This window comes from Benincasa hispida, chromosome 2 (genome assembly GCF_009727055.1).
Source record: "Benincasa hispida cultivar B227 chromosome 2, ASM972705v1, whole genome shotgun sequence".
NCBI lineage: Eukaryota > Viridiplantae > Streptophyta > Magnoliopsida > Cucurbitales > Cucurbitaceae > Benincasa > Benincasa hispida.
The window spans coordinates 20,801,807-20,816,739 of record NC_052350.1 but is presented as its reverse complement, the minus strand read 5'-3'; positions in this window follow the sequence as shown (position 1 = coordinate 20,816,739).

Sequence of the window (14,933 nt, the reverse complement as noted above, 5' to 3'; positions counted from 1 at the left end):
AAAAAAAAAAAAAAAATCATTACGAGAAATTTCGGTAATTGTACATCAATTGCCTCATATAGAATCATCGACATTAATCCAATGGTCACGAATTCTAAATCCAATTTTGTAATTTGAAAAGGGATTTCAATTAAATTAATTGTAACTGATCTTACATGTCACTACGTTAATTTTTAAAATTTTAATTGTCTTTTTAGTTTCTCAACACACTATTTTGAGCCCGTAATTTAAAATTGGTTTATTTTTAGACTGAGTTCGGAATACATCTTTAGGTATTTAATTTAAAAAATATATGTAATTTAGAAGAAATTGCAACCCTTAAAAACCACTCAAAATAGTTTTTAAAATGTATTTTAAATAGTTTTTATCAATAATATTTAAATAAAAATGAATGTTTTGAAAATTATTTTTTTATTAAATCAATCTAAAGGGCCATTAGTCTCTAAATTCTTAAATATCAATTTTTTTTCATATATTTTTAGTAAATCTTAAATTTAGTCCATCAAAGTTAATTTTTTTAATCAAACTTGATTAAATAATTGTAATAACTTTATACAAAGAAATACAATTTGCGATTGTTTTAAAAAATTATTGTAAAAATGCTAAAAAAAAGTAAAGAAAATTTCATAATAAACTAGTAATATGAACTAAATTTAAGATTTATTAGGAGCACACATACTAAAATTGAGCATTTGAAAATATCGAAACTAAAATTAGAAAAAACGTTAAAATATAAAGACCAAAAATGATATTTTAGATATTGTTTGGTAACCATTTGGTCTTTCATTTTTTATTTTTTAAAATTAAGCTTATAGACACTACTTTAATGATTTAATAAGTTAAATTTTGCTAATGATTTAATAAACCAAGTAAAATTTTAAAAACTAAAAAAAATAATTTTAAAAAATTGTTTTTATTTTTAAATTTTAATTAAAAGTTCAACAATTATACATAAATTGATGAAAATCATGATAAGAAATTGAGGAAATAAGTTTAATTTTCAAAAATCAAAAAATAAAAACAAAAACAAAACAGTACCCTTTTGTTTTATTACAATAATTTTGTTTTGAAAGGAACGTCAAGGTCAAATGTATGACTGAAGTAGTGTCGTGGGTGTCACACTGTGATTCGTATTTTTTTTTCTTCTCTTTTTGTTGATAATTAACGATGAATCATACTCAACATAAGAATAATAATAATAATATAATTGATCATAATCCTCTTACCATTTCTTTTCAATTAATAATTATCTTACCATTTAAAAATATCATAATCCTCTTAGTCTTACCATTATATTTTGTAATAATATTATAATTTAAATCATATTTTAATCTCTAATTATTTTATATCCAAATCTTCAAATATTTTATTTGAATCTCTTCCCTCCCCTCTTTCGAATTTTATCATAATATGTTTGAAAATTATATTATATAAATCTTTTTAAAAAAATTTAAATAAAGAAAAATGAGTCAACTTATTTATAAATATAATAAAACGTTACTATTTATCAATAGTAAACCGCAATAAACCGCGATAAAATGATAGATGTCTATCGCGATCTATCACAGATAGACAATAACATTTTGTTATACTTAAAAATATTAATAATTTTATTATTTAAATAATTACCAAAAAATAAATTATATAAACATAATAGACGTTTTTTTTTTTCAAACAGAGAATAGCATGGAGACCGCACTAAATTTAAAGCTATAAATATTAAAATGAGAATAAGAAGAATAATGAATGGTTAAACGAAATGTAACTATCTACACTGTTTGACAGCTTTTTAGTTTTATTATTATTATTTATTTTTTAAAAATTTGTATTTGTTTTTAACTAATTTTTTTAAGGATGATTTCACTCATCAATTACATTCTTAGCCTAAACTTCAAGGGGGAAATAATAAAAACAAAGTTAAAATGTATTTTTATCTGGTTTATCCGATTTTGTTTTTTTTTTTTAATATATTCTTATTTCATTCCAATTTTGATTTATAAGGTAATATTTGAATTTTTAATCCAATACTAAAAAATAATAACAATAATTAATTTTTTTTTTTCAAATTTTGACTTGAATTTTGAAAATGTTTTGTAAATAGATAATAAAATAAAGAAATTTAGTAGTGTAGTTTATAAGATCAATTTTAAAAAATCAACAAAAAAAATCAAATAATTATCAACGAGACCTTAGTTTTTAATTTTTAAAATTGTCATTCGCTTTTGTTTATGATAGTTTTCATATTTTGCAAGAAAACATTGGAATTCTTAACCAAAATTTAAAAAGCAATTTTTTTTTAATAAAAAATTTAACTTTGATTTTGAAAACCCCTCTACAAAGTATACAACAATAATAATAAACACATGACTAGAAATAGTGTTTATGAATTTAATATTTATTACTAATAGAAGATTGATTATTTTCTTTGGATGTTAAAATAAATTATTATAAAATAATGGAACTTCAAGTGTTAAAAAGCAAAATTATTAAGGCCTCATTTGATAGTAATTTCGTTTTTTGTTTAGTTTTTGAAAATCAAGTCTATTTTCTCCTAATATCTTACAATGATTTGCATCTTCATTTCAAATTTCAAATTTCTTAGTCAAATTTCTTAGTCAGAAGAATTCAACAATCAAGTCTATTTGAAAATCAAGTCTATGATAGTTGAATTCTTAATCAAATTTCAAAAACAAAAACAAAAGCAAGTTTATAAAAAACTCAGACTCCGTTTGGTAACCATTTTTTTTAAAAAAATTAAGTCGATAGACACTACTTCCACCTCCAAATTTCTTCATTTATTATCTACTATTCACCAATGGTTTAAAAAACCAAACCAAAATTTGAGAACTAAAAAAATGTAGTTTTCAAAAAATTATTTTTGTTTTTGGAATTCGACTAAAAATTCAACCATTATATTTAAGAAATATAAGAAATGTAGATGATATAAGCTAAATTTTTTTTTTTTTTAAAAAAACAAAATGGTTACCAAACGGGGCCTACGTTTTTTTAGTTTTCAAATTTTGGCTTAATTTTTTTAAATCATTGGTAGAAAGTAGATAACAAAGAAAAAATTTAGAGATAGAAATAGTATCTATATTCTTAATTTTTAAAAATAAAAAATAAAAAACTAAATAGTTACTCACGGGATCAAAAGAATATTATCCTCGTTCAAACCTTTTTTTTTTTAATTGATCTGTTAAAAAGTAATAATAATTATTATTATTTTGAATTGCTCTAGTCTAGTTATCAGTACATATCTAGTAATGTATAATTATTAGTTTGGGTTATTTAATTATTCTATATAATATTGTCTCGTTATTTGAGTGGATTGAGAAAATGCAAGGGATGCTGGTTAAGAGTCTTGTGAATGGGATCTTATTCCTCTCGTGATGGGAATAATATATAATATGAGGTACTTTAAAATTATTTCTCTTTTATCTCTTTATTTTATTCTCTCTCGAAAGATGGCCTATGCATTTCAAAAGGTCGAATAAAATAAAAGATGTGTATTGTTTTATAAATAGTTTGTCGCTTTTCAATGTAAACTTTAATAGATTGTTGTGGCAAAAAGTGATATAGTAAACTTGAAAAGAGTTGAAAAGAAATTTAGGATGGCGTAAACTCCCAGGTTTATGATATAAGGAGTTGATAAAATATAAAATTGATCTTTTTAGTTGTGGGATCTACAAATTCTTCGAACCAAATAATGAGTGGAGTTCACAACTCTTACTTTCGAACTCTTTGGGTCAAACACACTATAATCTCATGCTCCTCCTTCTTCTACCCAAAAAGAAAAAAATATATTTTTTTTAAAATAAAAAACTTTTACATGATAATTTTTTATTTGACAGCTAATTGAGCTGCATAGACATATGAGCAACCCAAGCAACACTTGTATTTTTCATTTTGAATTTGTTAAAATCAATGTTTTTCATTTAAAAGTTATTTTTAAAATGCCTTGAAACATTAGAATTCAATTTCGAAAGTATGAAAATTATATTTAAAAATTTAAAGTTAAATATTGAAATATTAAAATCATTAGTTATCGTGATTTTAATTATTTTAGAGTCACTCTTAAGGGCTGTTTGGGGCGTGCGATGATATAGATATGAGGAGTTCTAATGTTTGGAGAGCTATGATGTCTAAAAAGTTCTAATCGAGTATGAACGATCAAATATGATCGAGCATGTTCAAGCATTGAGATGATATACGATACACGGAAGGAAAATGATGGTGAGATACAAAACACGTTCTGAAAAATGGGTCAACAAATAATTAAAATCGGTGAGATAAGATAATGAGCCTCCAAATACTGAGATGATATAAGATGTGGGGATATACCATCTCATGTTAGACCCCTAAACAACTCCTTAAACATGCACTATATTTTGGTTGACTAGGAATTTACCTAACATATTTTTAACTGTCCACTTAAGTAAAGATTAAAGACCATTAATTTATGAAAACTAGAAATAAATAAATAAGAAGAAGAAGAAATTAGGGTTTCATTAGTAACCATGTAATTTTTTGTTTTTTGTTTTTGAAAATTAAGCTTATAAATATCGTCTTCCACCTTTAAATTGATTGCTATATAATTTACTTTCTACCAATATTTTAAAAAATCAAGCCAGTATATCAAAACTAAAAGAAAATGTTAAAAACTTGTTTTTGTTTTTATTTAACTAATAATTCAACTTTTTTACTTAAGTAATAAATTTAGAGGAAGTAGACTTAATTTTTAAAAAATCAAATGTTTACCTATTTACCCATTTATATATCAGACAAAACATTCTCCAAAATTTTTAAATATGTGTGCTATATTTAAACTTTAATGTAAAAAAAAAAATCGTTAATCTATAACAACTCAGATTTGATCTAAAAATATGATATAAACCAAATTTACTTGTACTTGAAAGAAAAATACCTAACTTACATTTTTTTTGTACTAGAAAAAACCCTAAACAATTGTTTTCAAAAGAAAATAACATGCAAGGTTCAGTCAAATAAATCCAAAAAATCATACCTAAATTGCCTTAGTTTTGAGAATGATGGATCAATCAGACTGATGCCAAACCACTTTGTTTGTTTAGTTAGATTCTTATCAAGTTTATGAGTGTGACAATTTTTAATTGATGTGAAGTTTTTCTTTTCATATTGGCATGAACGAAGTACTATGTATGAAAATAACTTAGCCCTTTAACAATTTTCTTCCTTTTCTTTTAATTAATTAAACAAATAATAAAATCATTTAAATTAAACCATGCCCAACAACAAATAGGGCGAGCAATTTGAACTAACCTCTTGATCACGGATATGTTACTTAAATAGTTGAATTAATCTCTAGTTGGTAAAAAGGGTAATCTCGATATATATATAAAATTTAGTTCTTCTAATTCAATTGTTTAAAATATGTACTTTCGTAGAAAAAAAAGTCCAAAACTTTAAATTTTTGACATGTTTATGTTGAATTTAAAAATTAATGATATGAAAAGGTTGAATGTTAAAATATCACTTTTGTTCTATACTTTGAGTTTCAATTTATTTTAATTATTTTTTTTCAATTTTAGTTTTTGTACTTTCAATCAATTTAAAATGTAGTTCTTATTTTTTTTTCAATAAATCTTCAATTAAGTTCTTATATTTTCAATATTAAATAAAATAAAGTCAATTTTTATCGAAATTAATTTTTTAGGTCAACAATATGCATAGTAGGATATTCAAACTTCATAACATTTTTTATGGATGATACATATTATATTTTATGTAGTTAAGTTATGCTTAAGTTTATATATATATATATATATTGATCAAAATTAGTTAAACAACAACAATAATTTCCTAACATATTTTCACAATTCAAAAAAGAGAATGTTAATAAAGATTAAAAAATCCACAACGAATTAAAAACATGAACTAATTGTAAGATTTACCGAAAATATAGAGACAAAACTAAAACATTTGAAATACAAAATCGAAATGGAATGAATTCCAAATTATATTTATTTTAAAACTAAAATGATATTTTAACCTAAATTTTAAAAAGAGATTATGAAAAAGAGTTATTAGTAATGATTTATGAATGAACTTATTCAATAATACTCTCATAGTACCATAAAAATGAAAAAATTTAAAGCACAACTCGAACACTAACTTATACGATATTCTGTACAAATTGATCTATGGTCACTTTGTTATATATACATATTTGGACTTGTGTCTCCTACCGGTGAGTTACGTTTTATTTATCGGGTAATGATCAATCTAATACTCTTTTTTTAACATAATATAGTAAAAATAAAATTAAAAAAATAACTTTTTTTTAAAAAAATAACTTTTTTTTAAAAAAATAACTTTTTTTTAAAAAAATTATTATATATCGGTGCAACTTCAATTACACAAAAGATGAGTACAACCCGACTATAATCGAGTTTTTTCCCCTTATTTCTTTAGCTTTGGATGGTTTTGGTGGGATATTCCGTAGAATTATTCTACAATGATTCCTTTACCAAATTTTTTTTTTCTTTTTGAAATAATTTCTTTTCTCCAGATTTGTCACTCATGAGTTGACGAATCATTCCCGGCCCCACTTTCCCAAATATGCAACTATGCCCTTTTTATTAAACAATTTCCAACGACACTAAAAAAGAAAATACAATTATTAATTATTTTAATTATTTAAAATAGTTTGTTAAACTGCAAATAAAGTTTAAAACGTGGTTGTCTTAATTTTACAAAATTACCGACGAAAATATTGACGAAATCGATGTCGATATATATTTCTAAGACATTATAAAAAAGCTAATAAAATATTTACATTAATAAATAAATATTTATTTTTTTAAATAAGTCTATATATATGTACATATTATTAGCATTTTGTTGCTTGAAGAGCATAATTGAAATGTTGATTGAATTCTTATGTTGATGTCAAATCTACCGAAGTGTCAATTTGTTGATAGAGATGTTGACATGTAATATCACGGTTACGAATTTATACCAAAAACTTTAACAAAATTTGTTAGTTGAGCTATGAGGAGTAAGAGATCTAATCATCACCATTTGAAGAAAAAATTATGATATATGATAGTATAAAAAAATATTACACCATTTTCGTTAATTATTTACCATGAAAGAATGGGAGACATGTAATAATGATGTGGGGTCCATAAAATAAATTAGTATATCATTTAACCACGTGTCAAATATTGAATGAAAGGAGTATGTACTATCATAGTACTAGAATTTTTTTTAGAAAAATTACACGAACTACACTGAACTATGAGATTTGTTACAATCACACCGATAAACTTTAAATTGATCAATCAACCCCTTGTAATTTATTAATTGTTGCAATCATGTCCTTATGTTAGTTACAAACATTCATTCAATCTTTATTTTTTCTCAACATTTAGAAGAGTAAATCGTGTCTTATTCACTTAACTATGCTAAAAAATCTGTATGGACTTTAACGATTACACTAAAAAAATTTAACGATTGTATTAATTGTTAAGTGGGTCAAGAAATTTGAAAAAAAAAAACTATATTTATAGAAATGAACATGTTAAACATAAAATTGAAAGGCAAGTTTTCTTTTATAACTTATGAGTTATAAAAGGGATTAAATACCTTACCATTAGCTTATGTTATTAGATAAAAAATTCAATTCTACCCCTAATAAGTTTATGAGTTCTACAAAATATGGAGTAGATTAAAATTTTGTTAGACATAAATTAAAAGTTCACTTGTTTTCAAATCTAGGAACCTTTTTTTTTTTTAAGAATAAAAATCTAGGAACTTATTACACATAAATAAAATTGTAATAAAAACTTTAAAGACATATTATACAAATTTTACAGCAACCTTATGAACTCCTTTTTGAAGTAATATGACTAGAGTTGTAATTTAAGTAAAATAGTTCTATGTGATAAATAGGCATATGGTTGCTCAATATATAGGCTTCTAGTTTTGGATTATAAATTCAATTAAAAGAATGCTTCTTTCTTTTATTTTGAGCCATTTCAATATATTGAGGCCAATCATTCGTTCAAACATTACACATATATATGTATATATACACATACAAAGCTTTTATTTATGTGTATATAAAATAAGTTAAGTTTAACCGTAACTGGTATGTTTCCTCTCATTTGAAATTGAAGATTCGTTTTCTATTCTTACCATTGTTATATTACTTTTTATTTATATTGTTGTTTTATTAAAAAAAATATTAGACAAGAGAGAGATTAGTGTGAAAACATTTGTAAAAAGAATTTGAACGAAAAGATTAACATCTTAATATTTTTATTAATATTGTTATGGATGTGGAAAAAAGATATTTCGTGTATCTTTTTCTCAATAGACCGTATACGTTAAAACCATTTAAATAGTCTTAGGAAAGGTAATTGAAAAGTATCAAGTATCCTACCTCTAGCACTACACACAATTGAGCACCTAAAGGAGTCGATCTGCATGTTTGACTTTTGTAATATTTTCACTTCAATGTTGAGATATTGACTAACGATATGATAGAGCAGTCCACTTAATCTCCCTATAAATATTGGAACCCTAGCTCAAACATAGGTACATGACTCGATTTTCAACTTAGCTACTTATATCACCTCGATCTAAAGCACTAACTTAATCATTAAGTATGGTTGGGTAGAATACCAGACGAGTTCTCATATTATAATCTGATTCATCTCCACGTTAGATCCAACGATGGTAAAAGTCTCCCTTAATATACTAGGATCACACCTCAACAAATATACATCACCACACTGTTGTAAATTTTCAAGTTATCATTCCGACTGACTCATTGCCAAGTTGAATCTGACGATGATGGTCCCCTTGTGTGCGCCATGACCATACAACAAATATATAAACAACACCACACTAATGTGTTATCATATCATAATCGCAATTGACTCATTTCAATATTGGATCTGACGCTGGTAAAATGTCTCTTCGTGTGCATAGGATCGATCACACATCAACTAATATATTTTTTGGATTTAAACAATTAATTGAGATGATGGTCCCCCCTTTAACTCTACCACTAGGGGGACATTAAGTTACCCAATGTAATTATTATTTTAACACATTTTTTCCATGTATACTTTATACTCTATCTTAATAATTTGTCACATAAATATTACACATTATTATATCTTTATTAGCATAAAACGTGTACTATCAACTAAAAGGTGAGGGGTTTGAGTATTCCTATACTCTGGACATTATTAAAAAAAAAGTGAAAAATTTTATAATACTTACGATCACTGACTCCTTGCATTTGCCTTATGAATCTTCCATCTCCAATAATAAATATTAATTTATTTTTCTATGTCAAAAATTGTATCAAGTAAACCTATGAACTAATAGTTATATCAATCTAAACCTTAAACTTTGATAAATATATCAATTTATACCATCCATTACATTTTGTTTGGATAAACATTGTGTGGAACTTATAATTTATCAATAAAGCTTCTAAACTTTCACAAACAAATCAATTTAGATTTTTCGTCAAGATTTCCTTCAAAAATCATCTATTTTATTAGCCCGACATTTGATTCGTGTAAGAAATGATGCATAAATAATTTTGATAGGTAATCACAATAAAATACCTAAATTGATTCACTTATGATAATTTAAGAGTTTAATTGATACAATTATAAATCTCACAAATTATTCTTCAAACAAAATTGGAAGGTAAGCGTAAATATATACAATTACGAAAATTTATAATTTAAATTTACACAATAATTTAGTTCATAGGTTTAATCTAAAAAAAATAGTTCAAAGTTTTAATTGATATAACTCTAAAATTTAGAGCCATAAATGAATCTTTTTTTAGTACAAACAACTACGAAAATGAAGAATCAAACTTTCAACCTTTAAAAAAAAAAATCATATTAATTATCGTTGACTTAAGTTGAATTAGGTCTAAACAAATTTTATTTCTTCTTCTTCTTTGTTTCTTTTTAATAATGTTGGGTGGCGACAACAATAAATGAGAGCAACAACCCTAGAAATGTGTATTATAGAAGAAAATTTCGTGGATCCAACATCTCTCACATAAGGGAGAGGGAAAGAACTACTTTATTTTAGAAAGCAAAAGTAAAGTAGAATTTGAGCTCAGCCGTTGAAAAACCTCCCAACCAAAGTTGGCCGCATATTAGTCATTAGTCAACAATCCTATTAAACCGTGTCTTTGATAAATCAGACTGGTCCAGATTCCTTTGATTCAATATTCAACCATTTTCTTTCTACATATAGAATAACGCATATTTTTACATATCTATAAGTTCGACGCCAATATAAAGAGTGAATTAATCGATATTTATATTATATCATTACAAAAAAACAAAAAAAAAAAATACAATTTTTATCTATAGGTTTAACACATTTAGTCTTTAAGTTTTGATCTTGGTTTCAATTTAGTCTTTAAATTTCAAAATTTTACAATTTTACCGTTGAGATTTGCATTTTGTTTCAATTTGGTCCTTAAGTTTTAAGATTTTACATTTTTAACCTTGATTTTCATTAAATATTCAGTTTCAATCATCAACATTAATGTCTACTGATTCATTTAAAATAATTATGAAGTTAAATTTTAAATTTAATTTTAAAAGTGAAGAAAAATAGTGAAAACTTAATTAATTATACTTTGTTTAATTATTTTAAATTTATTAACATACATTAACACTAAAAAAAATGAGCATTGATTAAAAATCAAGATTAAAAATGTAAATCTTGAAATTTAAAGATCAAATTAAAACAAAACTCAAATATCAAGAGTAAAATGGTAACATTTTGAAACCTAGGAACTAAATTGAAATCAAATTCAAAACTTAAAAGACTAACATCTCGTTTGGTAACCATTTTGTTTTTAGTTTTTGTTTTCGAAAATTAAGCATATGGACAATACTTTCACCTCTAAATTTCTTCATTTCTTATCTACTTTTCACCGATGGTTTAAAAAATCAAATCAAAATTTGCAAACTAAAAAAATAGTTTTGAAAAAATTATTTTTGTTTTTGAAATTTGGTTAAGATGCAAATCATCGTAAAAATATGGAATGAAATAGGCTTAATTTTCAAAAATAAAAAATCAAATGATTACCCAACGAAACTTAAATGGACAAAATCTACGGAACAAATAGAAATTAAACATTAAACAAAAGATCTAAGATGGAAAAACATTTTTCTCTAAAAGAATCCATAAACCATTGCTCTAATGTAAATATATTGACATTTTAACTTGTTTACATAGTGTAAATTATTTATTTATTAATTTAAATATAATTTTATTTTCTTAATCTTTTTAGTCATTTTATTCACTGAAATTTCCATATTTTAGTCCACATCAGCATTTTAGACCTTGTCTGTTTTTTTTTGAACTTTCTGTCTATCTCTTGATACTTTATTGTGTTAGTTATTTTGAATGGACATCACTTATGTTGTTGTGACACGTGTGTGCCAATTCTTCTCTCTCTTGTGATATTCTTTTTAGTTATTTATTCTTTAAAGATATTTATATTATTTGTTAAGCTAACATTATTCAACTTAGCTTGTATTAAGCGTATGTTTTTAGTATGACAACCAATGTTTGGTTGGATGGATGCCACGTCATATTGAACTCGTGTCACTTTATGGCGCAACTTAAATATTATATTATTAATTTATAGATTATACCAAATTTAAGGTTACAATTTTGCAGTCCATTTATCTCCACTTTTATTTTGGGCGTCGTATGTTTTTAAAAAATTCAACCATTTATAAGAATATTATAATAATAAATAGATGCTCATTGCTTAATATCCCAACAGTCATGTATCACCCTTTATGTTGTCTATCTACATTGTAATTATTCATGTTTGGTGTCCATGTAAATTTACATCCTACTTGTCACTTTGGCTATAAATAGTGGCATTTGCTGGATCTTAAAATCACACATATATTGGTGAGAATTCCAATTCAAAATTTCACTAATTTTCATATTATCCAATTTTATAATTTTAGTTATTTTATTTTATTTTATTATATTTTCTCTATATCCGAGTTCTCATTGTGCTCCTCAAATTCACAACATGTTATCAGCACAAGCTCCTGTCGTTTTTCCCGCTAAAGGTAGGTTCTAAAAGTATGTCGGGGTTTTCCTCTTCGTTATAATTAATAAATTTAATGTTTTTTTGCATATTCAATATCTATTAGATTTCTAACATAAGTACAATATTTTTTGATAGTGTAGCCATGACAAATCTCACAAAATTAGAATTTGCCACCCTTGATATTAATGGCAATAATTATTTGTCATGGGTATTTGATGCCGAAATTCACCTTGATGATATGAACTTGGAAGAAACAATTAAAGAAGGTAATACGACATCCAGTCAGGACAAAGCAAAAGCTATGATTTTCCTTCGTCATCATCTCCACGAGGGATTGAAAATGGGGTATCTTACCATAAAAGATCTCCGTATCTTGTGGAAAAATTTAAAAGAGAGGTATGGTCATAAAAAAACATTTATTCTTCCTAACTCTCGTTATAAATGGATGAACTTAAGGCTATAAGATTTCAAATCAGTAAGTGATTACAACTCCGCATTATTTAAAATCAGTTTGAAATTGTTATTATGCGGAGAGAAAATAATGATGCTGATATGTTAGAGAAAATATTTTATATATTTCATGTTTCGAATATGCTCCTGTAGCAACAATATCGAGAGATTTTAAACAATATTCTGAATTAATTTCATGTCTTCTCGTGGCGATCAAAATAACGGGTTATTGAGGAAACATCATGAATTCCGACCAATCAGAACGCACACTATTCCCTGAAGTAAATGTTGTGAATTTTAGATCGTGGTCGAGGTCGTGACCATGACAGAGGAAGAAATAATAATTATCGTGATGGTCATTTTAATCATTCAAATTTCAAAAGAACCACACAAAATGATAATCACAACGGAAAAGCTCCACAAGATAAGAGTTCAAAAAGTGTTGAAAATAAATGCTTCCGATGCGGAATGACTGAGCATTGATCACGTACATGTCGTACGTCAAAACACTTTGTGACCTCTATCAAGCCTCCCTAAAGGAAAAAGAGAAAAATGTGGAAGCAAATTTTGCATACCAGGATAATGAATATTTGACTAATCCCATATTACAAATTTGGATATGGCTGATTTCTTTTAATCTGCTGAAGAGAAGATTGGCGCAGTTGATGGAACATCAAGTGTTTCTTTTTATTTTGAGAATATCTAGACTTAATGTTATCTATCTTCATGTTTTTTAGTAACTTTTGTATATTTTAATTGTTGTTTTTCTTATTGTAATTATTTTCTTTTAATGAAGAAACATGAATCATTTTCATATGTTGGGTGTTTAAAAAATGAGCAAAGAAGATCTATGTCTGGCAGATAGTGCAACTACACACAATACTTACAAATAAAAAATACTTTTCCAAATTGATAATACTGAAAGCAAAAGTAATACAATATCAGGTTCTGCAAACCTGATCGAAGGTTTTGGAAAAGCAAATATTGTTTTGCCTAAAGGAACAAAATTTACAATTGACAATGCATTGTTATCTAGTCAATCAAATAAAAATCTTCTAAGTTTTAAAGATATTTGTTACAATAGTTATCATATTGAGACTGATAGTAAGAATAATGTGGAATATCTATATATCATATCCATTGTCTCAAATGAAAAACGTATATTGAAAGAGTTGTCTGCTTTATCTTACAGATTGCATTATACTCATATACGAGTAATTGAAATATATGCAACAATGAACCTCAAGTTCATGAATCCATACATATTTACAATTTGGCATGATCGATTGGGTCATCCAGGATCTATAATGATAAGGAGAATTATTGATAATTCAATTGGACACCGGACACCCATTGAAGAACCAGAAGATTCTTCAATCCAACGAATTATCATGTGATGCTTGCTCTCAAGAAAAATTGATAATTAGACCATCACAGGCTAAAGTGGGGACTGAATCACCTGCATTTTTAGAACGAATTTATGGTGATATATGTGGACCATTTTAATATTTTATGGTATTAATATGCATCCAGTAGATGGTCATACGTGTGTTTATTATCAAGTCGAAATCTTGCATTTGCAAGATTACTTGCTCAAATAATTAAGTTAAGAGCACAATTTCCTAATTATACAATTAAGAACATTCGTTTTAACAACGCTGGTGAATTTACATCCCAAGCTTCTGATAATTATTGTATGTCAATTGGGATAAGTGTTGAACATCCTATAGCTCATGTCCATACACAAAATGGTTTAGCATAATAATTTATAAAAGGTTTGTAATTAATTGCAAGACCATTACTTATGAGAGCTAAGCTTCCTTCACCTGTACGAGGACATGCTATTTTGCATGCAGCATCACTTGTACACATTAGGCTAGTAGCTTATCATAAGTACTCGTCATTACAATTAACTTATAGTCATGAGCGAAATATTTCTCATATGAGAATTTTTTGTTGTGCAGTATAAGTTCCAATTGCTCCACCATAACACACTAAGATAGGTCCTCAAAGGAGGTTAGGAATATATGTTGGATATGATTCCCCATCAATTATTAAATATCTTAAGCCCCTGTCGGTGATGTATTTACTGCACGATTTGTTAATTGTCATTTTAATGAGACAAATTTTCCAACATTAGGGGGAGGAATTAAGAAATTGGAAAAAGAAATTACATGGAATGCATCACTATTGTCTCATTTAGATCCCCGTACAGATCGATGTGAACTTGAAGTTAAGAAAATAATTCATTTTCAAAATATAGGAAATCAATTACCAGACGCATTTATAGATAATAATGAAATTTTAATAATGACTAGTGAGGAAGGTGAAATACCTAATGATAATAATGAAATTTTAATAAACTATGTCA